The following is a 21,158-nucleotide window of genomic DNA, read 5'->3' on the forward strand; positions in this document are numbered from 1 at the left end:
AATAATAATAATAATAATAATAATAATAATAATAATGATAATTAAATAAATAAATAAATAAATACTGTAATTATGAACCTGGATAATGTAGCAAAATGAAAATATATTCTTATGATCTCTCCAGGTGGTGCTGATTGGTAAACTATAGTTTGATTCTTATGTAAAAGGTTCCCCCAATTAATTATTAGGTATATCTGTTAAATACGTCTGGGTATTTTTATAAAAAATAAAGCTCACAGCATTTATTTTTCTAATGCAGCTTAGAAAACTTAAGGCTAATAAAACTTTTGGGTTTATAATGCCTTTTTTGTCTCTGCACCCTTTTCCCTCCCAATGTTTTTTTTAGGATTTCAAGAATGATTCAGAATATCATAGAAAGTCCTACATTTAGTTCTTCTAAATGCACAGGAAATCATAATTAGTCTTTAATAGATTTCTATTTCTTTGTGTAAAGCACAATTATGCTGATATTTATGAACATTGGGACAGAATAAACCCAGCTGTGAAATTCAGTTTAAAACTGTATGAGGCCTCATGAGATTATCTGCTCATTTGCATATATGGAAATAATTATGTATCTATCCTGCTGTATAATCTACCTATGCATACATCTGTAATTTAAAGAGTACATACAGTGAAAACTAGGGTAGGATAATTAACTTTATCTACTTGATGACTGCCTTGGCCTCGCTACTGTATTTCTACCTCCTATTTTAAAACAGTTGTCAGAAAAGGCTAGCAATTTATATTATACAGTTTATTATTCTATTTCTTAAAGACAACCTATTATGTAGGGCTAACACTTAATCATTCACATCAGCTCTTGTCCCAGCTGAGGTTACAATCCACATTTCCTGCCACACAAATACACAGAAGTCAAATAACTACAGTAGTATGTTTTTGGACCCCTAGTAAATACAATGAACTCCAGTTTTAGATTCTTTCAACTTTGATAAACCAATCTACCATATGGACTCCTGGAAGACCAGATCCCTTAACCATAAGTCAAAATCTCTGATTCTTCTTGGTGTAATCCACAACAATGTGAGGATTTTAATTTTACAGCCATTGCCCATGATGTGGTGGACACATATTTGTCCAAAAAAGAACCACTAAAAAGTTGCACGTAAACATGGAGGATGACTTAATGAGCAATGACGTAAGCACATATTTATTTCAGAAGTGAATCTGCAATCAGCCAATCAGAAGTGGTAGCTTGTACTGGGGACAATAACCATCATCAGTCATCATTGTGCGTTGGCACTGCCCACAGTCACCTGCACGTGATACAGCTTCAGACAGGTGTATCTACTTCTTCAGGGAGAATAATGTAACCACAGCATTTAGGATGGATTGAGTGTGGACAGTTGAGGAAGGGAAGCTGAGCGTTGAGCTGAGTAAGGGAAGAGGCGATACAGGGGGTATTGGAAGTAGAGATGTGTGAGTTCGGATTTACCCGGATCTCAGAATGGAATCTTAATGGCTCTGTGAGGTCACATGTTTTGGATGCCAATAAGAATAAATCCAGATAAATCCGAATTTGCCTTAATTCTGGCATTAAGAACCGAGTAAATCCAAACCTTCACATCTCTAATTGGAATCTAAATGAGTAAGAGGAGGTGTATACGGGAAAACACAGAGGGCTGAAAACAGAGTAGTGGGAGTAGAGGGGTGCATGTGCCAAAGGTGCAGGCATGATAGAAGTTGGATACGCAAAATGTGAACCAGGATGGATTTATGTTACAACAATGAGTAATCATTAGAGAGGCCAGGCAGATGACTGTGTCAAAAGGCCATCTGATCACTTGCGTATACATGATATTATTATTATTACATTTTATTTTTAAGGCGCCACCAGTGTTTCACACGCAGTACAAAGGCCAGTACAGGGAGACAAAACTTAGCATCACAGTAAATAAATAACAAAAATAGAGTACAGGTAACCAAGAGCACCACAATTCTCAGAACGTAATACAGATTAGCTGTAACTAGCGAGTGAGTGATCAGCGCACTACTAGGAGCTGTACAGTAGATAGGGGTGGTCTTCAGTTTGCCGGCAGCCGGGCTCCCGACGGCCAGCATACCGGCGCCGGAATCCCGGCCACCGGCATACCGACAGCTTTTCTTCCTCTTGGGGGTCCACGACCCCCCCTGGAGGGAGGATAGATAGCTAGATGCGCGTAGCGCGCCACCGTGCCCGCAGCGTGGTGAGCGCAGCAAGCCCGCAAGGGGCTCATTTGCACTCACCCAGCTGTCGGTATGCCGGTGCCGGTATGCTGGTCGCCGGGAGCCCGACCACCGGCATAACATACTACACCCGTAGATAGAGATGAGCCTTTACCAGCAGGAGAAAAAGTGGGTAAAGATGGTTGCTGAGTAGAAGAGGTCTGTGAGTGAAATGTGTCAAGAAGAGGGTTTTGACAACAAGAGGAAAGAGGGCCCTGCTGTGAGGAGCTAACAATCTACTAGTGGCCTCCACTCCAGTAACCATCAACTACTTGCATGATAACAGAAGAAAACCAAAATGACAAGCATGATTGCAGCGTCTGCAGACACTCAGAATGGGCGTCTCAGTTATATCATTCATATTCAGCGGTGAGCACAAGGGAGGTGTTATATCAGTATGAGCATAAGATCGCATTGTGTGATCGGCAAATGGTGCACACACAGATGTTGCTGCATCCTACTCGGGCTATAGGTGACAACCCCACTATTTCTGCCAGCACAAAACTTTCACATACTGCACCATACTTCCTCCATTGGTCTCTCCCAGTGGACTTAAGATGCAACTCTAGGGTTTTTAGCCTTAATATATTTGCCATGTTATTATTATTATTTTTTTAATTGTACTTCAAATTCTCTGCAAAATTCATTCTAGGGGCACTATTATCAAAATTGAGATAAATGCTCCGAAACCTAAGGTTTGCTATCGCTGTTATTCGCAGAGATTCGGAGGGTCATTCCAACCTGATCGCACGCTGCCGTTTTTCGCAGCGGTGCGATCAGGTCTGTAGTGCACCTGTGCATGGGTCACAATGCGCTGGCGCATCACTCTCTAGGGAACGACAGAACTAACGAAGAAAGCGATCGTACACGCAACCACAATTTGACAGGTAGAGGCCGACCGGAGGCATCAACTGACCGTTTTCAGTGAGCGTCCGTCCGAACGCAGGCGCGCCCAGCCGTTTCCAGGGAGGGATCCTGACGTCAGTTCCATCCTGGATGATTGCAGCGGGTAAGTCCTGAGCTGTGCAGACACTGCACAAACTTTTGTTTGTGCAGCTCTCTGCACAAGCGAGCGCAGCCCTGCACAGCGATTCCCCCCTCCCCTGTAGGCGGCGACTACCTGATCGCAGCAGTGCTAAAAGTAGCCTGCTAGCAATCAGGTCGGAATGACCCCCTATGGCATTTGGGGCTATTTATCGTTACTCCTTAGCCTGGAACAGCTGCTCTGATGGGCAGCTTTCCTGGCAAGCCTAAACCTTTTACTTCCCCTGACGTTATAAGCTGCAAAACTTTACACTACAGATGGTGCTATGTGTGCCTGACCTGAGGAATCTGAAAGGCCAAAGGAGGCAGAGGTAACTACACTGTATAGGGACTGCATTATGACCCAGGCCTTCTATAGAATATGACACCCCACCTCATCACAATTCAGTGCAAACATGTTCTCCTATTGATGGCAGCTGAAGCTGTTGTCATAGCAACTAACTGAACCCGACCTATGCATTAGTACATAGGTTCTCAAACTTGGTCCTCAGGACCCCACACGGTTCATGTTTTGCAGGTCACCTGTAGATTTTTAAAATGTGACAGTTGGTGACCTGGAAAATGTGAACCATGTGGGGTCCTGAGGACCGAATTTGGGAACCACTGCATTAGTAGTATTGGGGCTCACCCGTTGATACTTTATCTCTCCCTACTTTATCTCTCACTAAGGCTTAGTACATCTCCCCAAAAGTACCTACCAACTATGGAGGCCAATCCCGGGCCGTTTTTTCAATTCCGGGATTCGGGTGTAGGCAGTGGTGCAGGAGGAAGGGAGGGTGTAGGTAGCGGTGCGGGACTCAGGAGGGATGGTGTAGGTAGCGGTGCAGGAGGGTGGGTGTAGGTAGTGGTGCGGGAGGGTTGGTAGCGGCACGGGAGGGAGGAAGACTGTAGGGAGCACTGACTGCACGGAGGGAGGGTGGGTGTTAGTAAGTATTACTACTTACTATTAGGCGGGCTGCAACCATGGACACTGAATGCGGCGGCATTTCAAATGAAGCGCCGGCCGCCAGCCAACCAGAGCTGGCGGACCGGCAGCCAATCAGGGAAGTGGCCGCAGCAGTCGCTCCTGATTGGCTGCCGTTGCTGCGGCAGATTCCCTGATTGGCTGGCAGACCGGCGCTACATTTGAAGTGCCGCCGCATTCAGCTTGTACATGGCTGCAACCCGCCTAATATTAGTAAGATTACTTACACCCACCCTCCCGCACATGCACAATGTAATCCCTTGAATCCCGGGATTGGAGGCTCCAATCCTGGGATTCAAATCCCGGCATTTTTGGGCCCAAATCCCGGGATCCCGCCGATCCCGGGATTGGCCTCCCTACTACCAACCAGTTGTGTTGTCATTTTTCAAACACAGCCTATAGCGTGGCAGTAAGGAGCTAATTGACCGGTACTTTATCTTTCTCCACATTATCTCTCTCTAAGCTTTGGCGCATACAGTATGCCACCAAATAATCAACACACATATGTAATGTTCTGATTGCCAAAGTAATTGTGTACTGGCACTGTGTATTAAATGACTCAATTTTTAAACCTTTCCAATTTTAATTGGATTTTTAATAAACAATATGAAGTCTGTTGATGTATTTCATGTCAATGGTCAGGACTTTTGTAGTCAATAGGTGAAGCAGACATGTGAAATCAATACTCATGATACAATGCACCATGCCATAGCTGACAATAGAAGCAAATATAAAGTACTAGCTGAATACCCGTGCTTTGCTACGGAATTTCAAGTATAATTACAGAGACATGAAAAGCGCTGGTATTTATGCAAAGTTAATACTGCTTTTAAAATAGGTTCACTTGTGGTAGGATGTTGTTGAGAAAGAACTGTTAGCATCAAAGTGACCCTCCAGGAAACCGCCGGAGAACACACCCGCCTACTGCTGCCAATCTTTGTCAGGCTGCACCTCCGGATGGACCTTACCCGGAGTGATGCTGCCAAAAGGCTGGTGCTGAGAGGAATAATCCACCTCCTTCTCTGCCCCGTCCCGACTCTGATGCTACCCTTCTCAGTTCAGTAAATGCTGGGACGACCGCTATATGTTAAATATGTAAGGTTTACTGGGATAGGATGACTCTATTCAAAGTCCCCTAGGTCTCCTTGCTTAGCTTCTTGCTCTCCATAGGGCTCCTTCTTTGTGGTAAAAAGGTAAAGATTTTTGCCCAACACTTAAGGTCACTGGGAGAGCTGTCGGTACCCTTTACACAGCAGATAAGCAGTTGCTGACTATCTAGCTTCCCTTTAATGCATTTAAGAGTCAAAATATATATCTCTACTTTCCTCCTATTGCTCTCTAAGAGGTTCGTCAATGTTTAATTCAAGTACCAGGTTAACCTCTGATAATTGAGACACTATTCTCTCCTGACTGGAAATAGGTTAGTTAAGTACTTATATCTGAAACCTATATATACTATATAAAAGGCAAATACCACTGACTCCTCACAAAATTTCCTGAACCATAAGGCTAGACTTCCTTGCCAGTGGCAGTTGCAGAGCAGTCCATTAGTCAAATAGGGGAGACATACCCGTTGCCAAATTAAGGTCCAGATGGGCCTTGAGCTGAAATTTATGAAGGGCCAATTGTGTGCTGCCACAGGGGGTGTGACCAGAACAGCAAGTGTGTGACTAATGATGTGGGGGGTGTAACCAGTGTTGTTGAGGTGTGGTCTGCACAAGGGGTGTGGGCAGTAAATATGGTTTGACCGGAGCCTACCTTAAAAAATCTCCATTTCTCCTGCTTACATAAACATTGCAAAGTGAGAGTCTATGAATGAACAAACCCCTTGTTAATGTGACTGTAATACAGATGTAGCCATGCTCATTACGGCTACAGCTGCACCGAACAAACACTCTCAGTGCGGCTTATGCAGAACTTGACAGTACAAGGTCCTTCCAATGTGGGCATACTGCTTGCTCACACTGAGATTACACCCGCCCCCTTCTCTGCAGCTCTTTGTGTGGCAGCGACCCCTCCTGACTATTTATTTCTAGTTATGTATATAGCATACACGTTTTGCAGCACTTTACAGAGAGAATATTTGGCCATTCACATTAATCCCTGCCCCAGTGGAGCTTACAATCTATATTCCCTATCACATATACACGCACAAACATTCACACTAGGGTTACATTTTATTGGGAGCCATTTAACCTCCCAGTATATTTTTGAATTGTGATAAGAAACCAGAGTACCCGGAGGAAACCCACGCAAGCATGGGGAGAATATACAAACTCCACACAGTTAGGACCATGGTGGGAATAAAACCCATGACCTCAGTGCTGTGAGGCAGTAATGCTAACCATTACACCATCTGTGCTGATTACAGGAGTGTGGCTCTCTGTGGCATATACAATGAGCGGGGTATATATTGGAGGTGCACAGGCAACAGATTAACCCCTATAAATCCGGGCGTCCTGTGTCTGCAATAGCGGTGAAATATTAGCGGGGGTATGTATGGCAATACTACAAACAAAGATTTTGAAACATAGTAACTACCAACAGAAACAAAATAACAACATATTGAAACAAAATAGCAACATAGTGGTGTGCAGTACTACATAGGAAGATAATGTAAACTCCGATAGCACAAAGGCTGTCAGTATGTGTTATCAATGGGTGTGGTATGCAAGGTCAACCACAATTAAGTTGATAGTGTCTAGGTCGACCACTATTGGTCGACAGTAAGTAGGTCGACATGGTTTCTAGGTCAACAGGGACTCTAGGTCGACATGTACTAGGTTGACATGACAGAAGGTCGACATGAGTTTTTTCACTTTGGTGTTGTTTTCTCTGTACAGTGACCGGGACCCCCAATCGGGGTCCCCTCGCATGGCGAGCGAAATTCCCAATTGTAGTCCACATAGATCGTAAAGTATGAAAAATGTAAAAAAATGGGAAAACTCATGTCGACCTTTTCTCATGTTGACCTAGTACATGTCGACCTAGAGTCCCTGTCAACCTAGAAACCATGATTTCCTGCACTCCACCGATAAGATCACACCTTGTTCAGGTGCCATTTGACGTCAGAAGAACCACATATAAATCAGAAGAACCACATATAAGTCAGAAGAACCACATAAAGTCCCTGAAAAGTTGACCGCAATCTAGACGTTTGCATTATTTCATTGGGTGATTTGGAGTTCCACCTACATTACTGTGTGTATAGATAGATAGAAAGATAGATAGATAGATAGATAGATAGATAGATAGATAGATAGATAGATAGATAGATTTAGAATCCAGTTAGCATACCACCGTTCGGGATGCTGGCAGTTGAAATAGTGATGCTGGAATCCCAACACTGGCCAGTAGACTGGTGCCGAGTTCCCAACATTGATCCCAAAGTCGGCGCTGGAATTCCGACTGACAGCGTCTTGATTGTAAATATGGTGGGGAGGGTTAGGGTTTGGCTTTGGGGGGAGGGGGGGATGAGTTAAGTTTAGGCACTACAAAAAGGGTAAGGAGGGGGACAGGGTTAGGCTGTGGGAATGGAGGGTTAATGGTCAGGCTGTGTGTATGGGTAGGGAGGGATAGGATTAGGAGGGTAGAAGGTGGAGGTTAGAATTATTACCTAGCAGGTGTTGGAATTCTGCACTGCGCCACCCACTATTTCCACATTTATTATACCTGTCTTTCAACCCCTGGTTGGGAACAGTGGGAAGTGTTTGCTGTATGAGTGGGCGGGACCTTATGCAGCCACTCGCAAAATGGTTTGCTGTTAATATCATCAGCATAGTAAAGCATGTGGGCCTATTTTGATGGGGGGACCTGGAGCTGCAGTTTTATCTGCCCCATTATTAATTTGGCTCTGGCCACACCCAGTGATGTTTGACAGTGTTTAGGGGTAGCAGTTTATGTGGCTCCTCTATTTGAATAATGGACTGCTCTGCAACTGCCACTGGCAAGGAAGTCCAAGAACAGAGCATTGTGTTCTCCCCCTCCATGACTTGGTATTGCCGGCACCTTGCATTCTTTATAGCCCGACTGGGTGTGCTGTCTTAACTCTTCTCTGTGTGAGGGAAATTCCCAATAATCATCTCACCCCTTTTAAACACTTTGTGGTTGGAATTTAAAAAAAAAACAAAAATCCCTTCTTAGTGGGTGCCTACATCACAAAGGCAAGCTACTGTCTGATTTCAAGTTCCTAGTCCCTATAGTTCAGGAGATTTGGGAGTTTGTGATGATGAGTCAGTGGTATTTGTCTCATATATATATAAATATATATATATATATACACACACACACACACACACACACACACACACACAGACACACACACACACACACACACACACACACACATACTAACAATTTTCAATACCTGAACACAGGTGTGTTTAGGAAAAGCTTTCATTTTCCAGAGTGCCAGACAACCTGCCAGTTTCTACTTCATACAAGAATGTCTCACGGCGCTAGTACTAAATTTTAAATTTTATATTTATTCTCAAACAAACCTTAATAGTTAATAGGAATACAGATATTAATCAGCTGCTGAATGTTAATTGTGCTAGTGTAAGCACAAAATCAGTGGTTCCCCTTTAAGAAAGGGGGATTACCAGCTAGACAATATAAGAAAAGAACACTCTGCGCTATTTAAGAACCTTCCAGACTCCAAATAGAGTGAATTCACATGTATACATAAAAACACCTTTTTATTCCGGATTAGATTAATCACATAAAATTCTTAATCTAATAAAAAAGCTATCATATGCATATGTAAATTTAACAACTCTAATTAATTCTTATTTTCAAAAGCCGGCTTTCTATATGCACCTAAAATAAAATATGGATCAGCTCTCATGTGTATATAATAACCACAATATGTGCAATAGGGGATATACTTATTAATTGATGTGCAAATCAGTATTCTCAGATTGTCCACTAACTGCTTGTAGAGAGACGGAATAATCAGATGTAGTAATCACCGCTTGTTGTTACAAAGTCTCAAAACGGCTCCTTGTGTTATTACACTGAACACTCGTTGTTACAAAGTCTCAAGCAATTCCTTTTGCATAGATAATAGTAACAGTTCCTGATTGCCTAATCAGGCTGGCTAAATGGTAAAAACTCTCACCCTCCACCTTACACGTAGACGGATCCAGCTGGAGATACACTGCACTGCCGGTCAGGTGCTGCTAGGGAGCTCCGGACGTCTCCAGCCCTCAACGTATGAAATGCCGCTGCAGTCCCAAGTGAAGCCACTGATGTAATTTTGCTGGCGTCCGGCGTGGTGCAGTGATTCTTAGGTGATAACTGCAATGAATGATATTGTCATCAGATGTCCCTTCTTTCATTAAAAAGATTGAAGGAAAAAGATGATATATCCCCTGTGTTGTTAGACACATTGGATATAGAATCACTATTGACACTTGAGAACCTATGGGAAGAGAATCATGTAGAACTAGGACAGGAAAAGACTAAAATATTTGATATAGGACTTCAGGGATCCAATTTGGGCCCAAGAAATCACTTCAGGAAAAAATCTAATTTTTATCCTACTAATCAAAAGTCAGGGACTATATTGTATTTTTACAAGAAGACCATGGAGGATTTCAAGACCATATGTAGTAGAAAAACCTATGGGTCTAATTTGTCTAGAAATGAAATGAAAGCATTGAAAGAACTAGAAAGAGACCACTCCCTAGTCATTCGGAATGCAGATAAAGGGGGGGGGGTCATCCTTTTAATGAGGGATGCATATATTAGGGAAGCATATTCACAGTTAGAAGACCCTCAATTCTATAGAAAATTGCCTGGGGATCCATCAATAGGATTTCAGATTCAGTATACACATCTATTGGACCAAGCCCTCGGAGGACGTGTAATCAGTAAGGATGAATATTCCTTTTTATATAGTAAATATCCCGTAACACCTATTTTTTATCACATCCCAAAAATTCACAAGTCATTCACGTCACCACTGGGTCGCCCTATCATTTCTGGTATTGGGTCACTCACGTCTAATTTATCACAGTTTATTGATCACTTTCTACAGAAATATGTTATCACTTTGAAATCTTATATCCATGACACAACACAGTTGCTTAATTATATTAATAGTATAGAATGGAAATCACACTATTCTTTCCTTTCATTAGATGTACAAGCATTATATACCCATATACCCCATGAAGGGGGGGTACAGAAAATTAAGGAATTTTTAGACACGGATGGTGAGGTTTCAGTGGAATTTAACACATTCCTACTAGAATCTATTATGTTTATTTTGACGCACAATTATTTTATTTTTGTGGACACATTTTTTCTTCAGGTGTTGGGTACGGCCATGGGCACTAGGTTCGCGCCTAGCTTTGCGAACCTTTATATGGGCGCATTTGAAGATCAATATATTTGGAATGGACCATTTGGCGTGAATCTAGTGTACTATGGCCGTTATATTGATGATTTATTTATTATTTGGAATGGGGATGAGCACACTGCACTTCAGTTCGTCACCTTTTTGAATCAGAACATGTTTAATTTGAAGTTCACGCACAATTTTATCACTAGTTCAGTTAATTTTTTAGATCTGATCATCTCCTCCGAGGGCAACGGTCTTATGACGGAAAACTATAGGAAACAGGTTGATACAAACAGTTTCCTACATTATACCAGCTGCCACTATAAACCATGGCTTAAAAATGTACCATTCAGTCAGTTTATCAGACTTCATCGCAACTGTTCCAAAATGGAATCCTTTATACCTCAGGCTTTGTAACAATGAGTGTTCAGTGTAATAACACAAGGAGCCATTTTGAGACTTTGTAACAACAAGTGGTGATTACTACATCTGATTATTCCGTCTCTCTACAAGCAGTTAGTGGACAATCTGAGAATACTGATTTGCACATCAATTAATAAGTATATCCCCTATTGCACATATTGTGGTTATTATATACACATGAGAGCTGATCCATATTTTATTTTAGGTGCATATAGAAAGCCGGCTTTTGAAAATAAGAATTAATTAGAGTTGTTAAATTTATATATGCATATGATAGCTTTTTTATTAGATTAAGAATTTTATGTGGTTCCATCTACTAATTAGAGATTTATGTGATTAATCTAATCCGGAATAAAAAGGTGTTTTTATGTATACATGTGAATTCACTTTATTTGGAACCTGCCAGTTTATATATATATATATATATATATATATATTTGGTGAAGCATGTACAGGTGCGCTGGTGACTCTTTGATATGCAATTCACAGACCAACAATCCGGGCTTGAAGCACAGGTAATAATTAATTACCGCAGCAGTCTCTCCTATAGTCACTCCGAACTCCGGGAGAAATGTTTTCTAGAAATAAAGATGAGGAGAAAGTGCGCTCATAGTGCAAATCAGTACTTTAATGGATAAAACACCGGTATGTACAATCCAGCACAGGTAGTTAAAAACTCGTACCCTGAATACCCACACTGTGGGCTGATTACCACATGGTTTAGTAAATACTCCACAAGGCTGTAGCTGTAAGCATCGCTGCTCTTTCAATTTACCGCAGCTGTAATAGCTTTACATAAATAAACCACATTTTCCATTGTAGATCGGGTAAAGCACATCCTTTGAAGTGTGATGTTGCTTTCTGGGAGAGGCCTTTTCCCTATAAAATCCTCCTAGTTATCTGACAGACCAGCCTCCTGACGAAGTGATACACGAAACGCGTTGGGGCGTGGTCTGTCAGACAATCCTTTCCTGCAAGTGTGCTGGATGATCTGCTCGATTCCTCGGCACGGTGGCTTGACGGGTCCTGGCTAACTTCACGGCCGGATACGGTGCTTTGTCCCGGACTGCGGTAGGCGATTACAGCTACAGCCTTGTGGAGTATTTACTAAACCATGTGGTAATCAGCCCACAGTGTGGGTATTCAGGGTACGAGTTTTTAACTACCTGTGCTGGATTGTACATACCGGTGTTTTATCCATTAAAGTACTGATTTGCACTATGAGCGCACTTTCCATTCATTTTTATTTCTAGAATATATATATATATATATATAGAGAGAGAGAGAGAGATTTTTTTCTTATTTATTTATTTATTTTCTTCTTTTCAGGTGCTTTGATGCAAAATGATGGCTAGACAAAGCAGTGATATGACACATATAACGTTATTCGTCTTATTACCAGCAATGTGTAATGAATGTCCCTCTCTAGTCATTTTACTAACATGTCAGTGCCAAGGAATGTGAGACAGTGAGCAGTCAATGCATGTAGAATATTATTATATTGTTCCACAAAAGCACACAGAGAAGGATGAAAAGTGTGTACTGTAGGTATGTCTAGAGATTACTTGTATAGATGTCACCATCATTTTTTTTTTAAATCTAAATCCAGATGGAGAGTGTGTGGGACTGTGGGCTCTGAGGCACTAAAAAATCAACACAGTGTTGTATGCTCAAACATTGTGTAATATTTGTTGTTTAGACACTGTGTTAAAAATAACACCATTAAGTTGCTATTACTAGGAGCTCTGGGAGTCAATATGGATCAGTTGATAGAAGAGTAGGAGTAGCAACCCAGTACTAGTGCTGCGGCTAATGCCAGTCATAATAGTATTTCAACATCTACTAAAGGTGGTCCAAGGGACCCACAGTTTAAGAAAGGGCACTGAAATCTATACAATATTTTATAATGTTAAAGAAAACATCACCCATAAAGGAAAAATGAACTGACGAAAAACATAAAATGGCCAACATGCCATATACCACACGCAGTGTCAAGGAAAGGCCATGGCCACAGCCTTTGTTTGCAAGTGTTGGTTCTGTTAGTGCTACTGCTGTTTCATGCACTAAAAGAATTTGCAGAAGCTGTGGCCAAACACAGTCAAGCATCTTCTTCCATAACCTCATAAAGATGATGATACAACATCTTCTTGCTCTGAGTCTAGTAGAGATGTCACCTTTAACAGACAAACCAGTGACCAAAAAACAGAAGAACACTAGGCTGAAAAACAAACTGTGTGGTCATAAACTGCTCAAATCCCTCACACGAATCTAGGGATGTCCACGTTAACTGAGCCTGATGTGTTCCAAATGTGAAAAATAACAACACTGTTACCTGCCTTAAGCCCATTGGTAGCTTGGTTTGTGAGGGTCCATACAAACCAAGCACTTCAGCCACAAAAGTGGCAGTACCTGTCGCTGAAGTGCTTGGTGTGTTAAACTGTGCATGTCCTTTTTATTATCCAATATACCAAGGACAATTCCACCTTGCACCGCTTGTGGTCTAGATTTAGGAGAAAAACATGGTATTATCCCTCATACTCAGACTCTCTAGTGCACCTCATAAATGTACTACAGAAATGTGTTACACAATTAGGAGGAGGGGGTAGTATGGCCAGTGGGTTGGCCTCCTAATACTTGCTAGTGTAAGATAAGCTGATTTAGAGTTTGCAGCTCTGCAGTGTGTGACTATCAATTTTCTTTGATTCTGTTTTCAACCTTTGGCTATTGATATTGTATTCTTTTATGGCCTTTCCTCTTTTTAAAATAAATACATTTTCTAAATTAAATATATAAATTTAAATCAACAAATTAATTTTAATAAGTCAATCAATCACTCAATCCTTTACCTGCCTGCCATGACATACTCCACCTCAATTTCCCTGTATTTCCCTGGGGCCTCTTCTTTTGAAAACATTCTTTCTATGGCATTGTATACTGCTGTTTATTAAACTGCCATCCTGTCTGCCACTGCTGTGTTGCAATGTTTCATAGATGTGCTATATTCTCTTAAGCTAACGCGTGTTTGTGCTTCGTTTAGCTTTGTTGTTGCTTTGTTTAGCTGGCCAGCCTTTGGCCAAAATTGGTGAAAAACATTGTGAGCTGTAAGGTGATCAAAATTAACTGGAATATCTGGAAATCCATATTATTGCAGTTAATAATAATGTAGGAGCAAAAACGGGACCAAATTATGTGATTTTAGCTGTTTTTAACAATGTTTATTAAGAAAAATCCAGATCCAAAACCAAAACATGCGATGGTGGTTTTGTCAAGACTGGAAAACAAAAACAAAACACTGATGGTGAAAAATCAAAATCAAGACAAGGGTCCAGCCACATCTCTAGTATATACAGGATGTCATGTGCTTGCTCTGGCCGCAAGGGCTCGTTAGACCTCTGTGTCTAATGAGGAAAATGAGAGGAGGGGGCTGTCTGTTCCTTCTTTAGTGGGCCACACAATGTCTGATGGCAACAATAGATAGTCACCTTTTACTAAGTTCTGTAGAAAATTTTTAGTAGAATGCTTTTTTGGAACTTGCTTTGCAATCTTATTAACACTGTTTATGCTAAGCTGTAATAAGTATATTGTACTGATCTGAAGTTTTTGCTGTCAGAAACCTTCCTTTGCTTTGACTGTTGGTTTTAGCAGAAATTCAAAAGTAACAGTATTGAAAATGACTTGGAGAAATCTCATTGCTATCCATCTTGATCTCTCTCATGCTACACTCGCCCCATCTAACGTCACCAACCTTCACTTACTTCCACTCTGCTGCGTGCTCTGCTCTTACAGTACACTGCTCAGTGATGAAGTAAGAAATTAACTACTGAGTTATTAGATTGATGCAGAGATGGAAACTAAAGATTTGTGGGAGTGTGGAAGGGGCAGGAGGTAATTTTGTCACTAGTCTGGTCCAATTTTAATTTCAGCCGTCTATGGCTGCAAACTATTTAGATGTGCCTGGTAGTAAAGTGACAAGAAGAGGATTCTGCTTGGCCCTAGAATTAAGTTTTGATTATACATGTAGCAGCTATACAGTATGTTCTCTTTAATTCTCAGTCATCTTGCATGGTGTCATACCTAGCTGATGGGTGGATGGCACTGGCCGTTCACCAGTGAAAATATTGTGAGTCTTCCTCACTCTGATTAGCAAGCAGCGGGAACAATCCACCAATTCCACCAGAGTGCAGGATGCTGTTAGATAGCCTGCAGTGGGCGCCGAGAGACAGCGAGAGAACGCAGGAGGGATAATTAATATAATAAGGTTTCCCCACAGAAATGAGTGGTCCACTTGGCCACTTGGGTCTCAATAAAGATTAAGTAGCGGGTTATAATGCCACCAAAGATCTCGGGTCTGAATGTGCATTACAGAGATTGTGTGTGTGTGCGGGGGGGGGGGGGGGGGGTGGCTCTGCTAAATTACAACATAATATCAGGATGTTATAGAATCTGAGTTCGCCTGATATGCGGGATGCTGGTTGAACTCTGACTTTCTTTTAAGGGTCATCCATTTACAGTCCATGGTTTGCCTTGTAAATCACTGCCCCATTAAAAAAAAAAGTCTGAGTTTGGTTGGTTTCCCACACATCGAGCGAACTCGAACTCTAGAACATCCCACTCATTATGGTTGTCCAAATAGTTTTCCATCTTCCTATTAAAAAATAGTGTTTTCTGAGTTTCTCAAAGGAAGTTCACCTTAATTATAAAAACTGCTGTGTTGTGCTAGAAGGAAACACACCTTTGTATGAACTCTTTTTCTTAATATTTTCACAAACTTCACTACAAAGCGTCCCTGGATTTCCCAGTTTGACATCAAAGTTGGATGCAAGAAGTGCTAGCCTAAAGAAAGATACAGGCAATATGAAAAGAAAAGCCACGCTTTAAACTGCTGGAAAGTCACTTAATTAGATTAGTAGTACATTTAGTTTTGATAATATATTAAAAAGAATACTTCAAACATCCACAGAGTCTTCCCATAGTGGCAAAACACTTTTTATACCTATTTTTAGATCTATAGATTAGTTTCCCATGTAACAATGTATTATTGCTGCCATAGCACACTAATCATTATTTAAGTTGTCCAGTTAGAATGTATAAAAGTACGTACACTGCACAATAATGTAAGATTTATGTAACAGGCACAATATTTAAGATGTTCAATGGTGTTTCTGGAGAGACATTCTAGAAATATTGCAAAATGAAGCAATTAACTTTCTGATTAGTCATAGTACCATAGAGCAGTGGTTCCCTAAGTGTATGACGTGGCACCCTTGGGTTCCTCCGGGCACTTGCAGGGGTGCTACGTGTTGGTGTTCCAGGACAAAACTATTTATGGTTCTTGTGATAGGCAAAACCAGTGCTGGTGGCTTCTGATCAGTGCTCGAAGTGCGTGGCTATGCACCAAGACTTCTAAATTTGTATTGGTGTTGTGCTCCCAGTTTGTCAGTGAAGAGGAGCTGACCAATAAGCTGAGGAGCAGCAGCCAGCATCAGACAGTGCACCAGCCAAACTCTCATACCCCTTTCACACCAAGCCTCTTATCCAGGATATTGCTGGGGCAACATATGTCCAGGCTTGGTGTGAAAGGGTATACCCGGGTTGTGTTTCCTGGGTCTGCTACCCAGGTTCTGACCAGGGTTGAATTCGGAACTAATCGGGGTAGTCTGCACTGCGAAAGCGTGACCCGACTCAGGTCACCCTAAAAGCAGCAGATAGCAGCAGATAGCTGGATCATTGGCACCAGGAGATGATGTACCTCCAAGTGCTGGCAATAAACCGGGTCCAGCCTGCAGAGTGAACAAAGTTTCAAGCAGCTAAGATATAGCTTGAAACCATGTTCAATAACCCAGGCAGGACCTGGGTTTTTAAATTTGGTATGAGTGACATTTTCTGATAGGACAGCCAATGTCTAGAGGAAAGTGTCCTGTTGCTGGATGCTGCACAAGGCTGGGCTGGGCAGAGAGGGGTATGTGGGGTCATGGCAGTTACTGAGATATACAGTCACAGTAGGTATGGCACCCACAGGGGCTAATCAGCAAAATGGGGCTACTCCACAGCTCACTTGACAGAGAAGACCACACAGCCTTTTTTACTTCTGTGTTTGATAGTTCCCACCCCAGCTTGTGATTGCAGGGATCCTGAGGCTCAGGAGAAGTGTGGTATTTTACTCCACTTTTATCCGGTGTACAGCCTAGTAAGTCAGTTACAGCACAGGACCCCAGCTCCTGCATCGCATGTCACCTGTACAGAAAATTATTTCAGATCACTTCTTCTTCCTCTTGTACTTAGACGCTGGTGAGGGCATGTGGGTAAGCAGGCTACTAGAGATGAGGAATGGGAGATGTTGGGGACACACAGTGGGCATGTAGGGAAACTGGCTGTTGGTGATGAGGAATGGGAGATGTTGGGGACACACGGTGGGCATGTAGGGAAACCGGCTGCTGCCAATGAGGAATGGGAGATGTTGGGGACACACAGTGGGCATTTAGGGAAACAGGCTGCTGGCGATGGGGAACGGGAGATGCTGAGGACACACAAGGGGCCACGTGGGAAAGCAGGCTGCTGGCAGTGGCGTAACTACTGCCCCCGCAGCCCTCGCGGTGGCTTGGGGGCGAGGGGCTGCGGGGGCGCCACTGATTTACAGCAGACTGACATGCGGACGAGCGTCCGCATGTCAGTCTGCGGTCTCCTTCCCTCCGCCGCTTGTTGGAGGGACACAGAGGGCACAGCGCGCCTCCCTGTGTCCCTCCTGCATCATCTCCGGCGGCCGCGGGTCTAATAGGGGGAAGTGCCGTCCGTGAGCTCTAATTGGCTCACGAACCGGCACTTCCCCCTATTAGACCCGCGGCCGCCGGAGATGATGCAGCAGGAGGGACACAGGAGAGGCGAGCTGTGCCCTCCGTGTCCCTCCAAAAAGCAGCAGCAGCGGCGCGGGGGGGGGGGCATATATGGCACTGGGGGGGGGGAATATCTGGCACTGGGGGCATATATGGCACTGGGGGGGAATATCTGGCACTGGGGGGGAATATCTAGCACTGGGGGCATATATGGCACTGGGGGGGAATATCTGGCACTGGGGCATATATGGCACTGGGGGGGGGAATATCTGGCACTGGGGGCATATATGGCACTGGGGCATATGTGGCACTGGGGGGGGAATATCTGGCACTGGGGGGAATATCTGGCACTGGGGGCATATATGGCACTGGGGGGGAATATCTGGCACTGGGGGAATATCTGGCACTGGGGGGGAATATATGGCACTGGGGGCATATGTGGCACTGGGGGGGTATATGTGTACCTGGCACATGGGGGGGCTATATTTGGCACTGGGGCATGTGAGTACCTGGCACCGTGGGGGAATATCTGGCACTGGGGACATATGTGGCACTGGGAGCACAGCCCTAGCAACAAGGACTACCTCCTAGCAACGAGCATGACACCCAGTGCATGAAACACCTGGCAACGAGCATGACACCCAGTGCATGAAACACCTGGCAACGAGCATGACACCCAGTGCATGAAACCCCTGGCAACGAGCATGACACCCTGAGCATGAAAACCCCTGGCACCGTGCATGGAACCAAGAGCATGAAACCCCTGGCAACGAGCATGACACCCAGTGCATGAAACCCCTGACAACGAGCAGGTAATTGAAAAGTAATTAGAAGCCTTACTGTAGGACTTAATGTGTAATGGGCATTACGGTGTGTGGCATAATGTATCACGGACATTGCGGTGTGTGTCATAATGTGTCACAGGCATTACGGTGTATGGTATACTATATCGCGGGCATTGTGATATGTGGTATAATGTCTCAGGGTCATTGCAGTGTGTGGCATAATGTATCACGGACATTGCGGTGTGTGTCATAATGTGTCAGGCATTACGGTGTGTGGTATACTATATCACGGGCATTGTGGTATGTGGTATAATGTCTCAGGGTCATTGCAGTGTGGCATAATACATAACTGGCATTGCGGTGTGTGGCATAGGGTATAACGGGCAGGGCATTGCGGTATGTGTCACAGGCATTACGGTGTATGGTATACTATATCACGGGCATTGTGGTATAATGTCTCAAGGTCATTGCAGTGTGTGGCATAATGTGTCACAGGCATTGTATGTGCTATAATGTATCGGGCATTGCAGTGTGTGGCATAATGTATCACGGACATTGCGGTGTGTGTCATAATGTGTCACAGACATTGTATGTGCTATAATGCATCAGGGGCATTGCAGTGTGTAGCATAATGTATAACGGGCATTGCGATTCCTGTCATAATGTGTCACAGGCATTACGGTGTGTGGCATAATGTGTCACATGCATTACGGTGTGTGGCATAATGTGTTGGGGGCATTACAGTGTGTGCATATTGTGTCATGTGCATTATTGTGTGCGGCATAATGTCTAAGGGCCATTGCAGTATGTGGCATAATGCATACTGGGCATTACTATAAGTAGGAAAAATGACAAATAATGTAAGGGGCATGAATCAGGATTATTTTTCTTTCCTGTGGTGGCCAACGTATGGGCGTGCAGGTTGCAAAACTGGGGTATAAGGTAGTCTTTTCCTGCAATGACACGCCCCTTTATGCGAAACCACACCCATACCAACAAAACCACACCCCTTTTTGCCACGCACGCCTTCGGCGCGCGCATATTTATCCCTTTCTTGCTCCCAAATATGGAGCATGAGGGGGGGGGGGGGCGCCGAAGAATTTTTTGGCTTGGGGGAGAAAAATTTCTAGTTACGCCACTGGCTGCTGGTGATGAGGAATGCCACAGAGATGCTGGGGGGAAACATGGGGCAGGTGTGGAAACAGGCTGTTGCTGATGGGGAATGTCACTGAGATGCTGAGGAGTACACAGAGGGTTTGTGGGAAAGCAGTCTGCTGGTGATGGGGTATGTCATTGGCATTCCATGAGAATCAGGTCCATTGTTGCAGCTACCACTTTGTCCATTGTTTTTTGTGCATTGTGTATGGGCATATAATATTAGATAATGGACAATTACCCCAATTGGGCCACTGTTGTTATTAAAAATCAGGACTGGAAGGGTCAAGCCTTCATGATGTTCGGCTGGTCATATCACGATAAATAGTAGCCCAACATCACTAATTTTCCTGTACCTCTGTGGAAAAATTTGTAAATGTTTCTGCTCACAAAGTGCCTTCGACCGACCATTCCAGTATGTATTGCACAGCTAGCTTACAATTGATTCTCAGTGGGGCGGGCAGCTGGGAGAGGGCTCTGAATGAGCTGTAGGGCAGTTTTGTTGCAGTCCAGGCTGGGTGAAAGTCACATATATACAACCTGGCCAAGAGAGATGCTTTATATCTTAGTAAGTATTGCGGCGAGGAGGCAGCAACAGAGGGTTGCCTAAAGGGGAACCTGGGGATGGAACGGACGTGAATGCCAATAGCTAATGTCAAGAAAATGCCATAATAAAAATATTCCCATTTGCCATAGAATTTTGTGTACAATGCAAAAAAATATAAACATATATATATATATATATATATATATATATATATATACAAATGGTTGTATAGGTATTTATTGGAACATTTAGAGAGTTTAAATTAAAATATGTCACTGTGACTGTGTAACCGGCAGTGCATCTGGAAGGGTTTAGTAGGGGGTTTAACTCCTCACATACAGTATTACATTAATTAAGGCCTGTAGGGAGAAAGACTGAAAACCATAAAATGACCAGTCATTGTGCCTGAGGGACTGAGACATCTAAATAAATTATGCATAATTTTTCTGACCTTGTCAAATACTATTATAATATGTAGCTTCCCTGCGCATTGATTTTTGCCTGAGCTGAAATGACATGACATGCAGTATTGTGATGGCTGTAAAAACTGGTGGATAGGCAATTTTAACTCGACTCTGTGGCTTTTCATTTGTGAAGATGTTTACGGAACCTGCCTTGTTTATCACTCTTGAGAATCTTTTTTATTAAACTCATAAAGGTCTTGTTTGAGTTAGAAGTCAGTACATCTTGAAGGTGCAAGTTTGCTCCCTGACATAACCATGATACTCTGTGGGGGCGACATTGGGGGATTTAAAAATGTGGACAGATTTAGAGTTGGGGTTACAGTACGCCCTTGCTCAACTCTACATCACAAACATAAATCAGTCCCCTATGTTTG

The 21,158-nt window shown here is 43.1% G+C and overlaps 1 protein-coding gene across 18 annotated transcripts in view; it reads left to right on the plus strand.

The window, feature by feature from the left end:
• NRXN1 (neurexin 1) overlaps positions 1–21,158 on the plus strand; it is a 1,686,961-nt gene that overhangs the window by 662,608 nt on the left and 1,003,195 nt on the right. The window lies entirely within an intron of this gene.

The sequence above is a fragment of the Pseudophryne corroboree genome, chromosome 4, assembly GCF_028390025.1.
Source record: "Pseudophryne corroboree isolate aPseCor3 chromosome 4, aPseCor3.hap2, whole genome shotgun sequence".
Classification (NCBI taxonomy): domain Eukaryota; kingdom Metazoa; phylum Chordata; class Amphibia; order Anura; family Myobatrachidae; genus Pseudophryne; species Pseudophryne corroboree.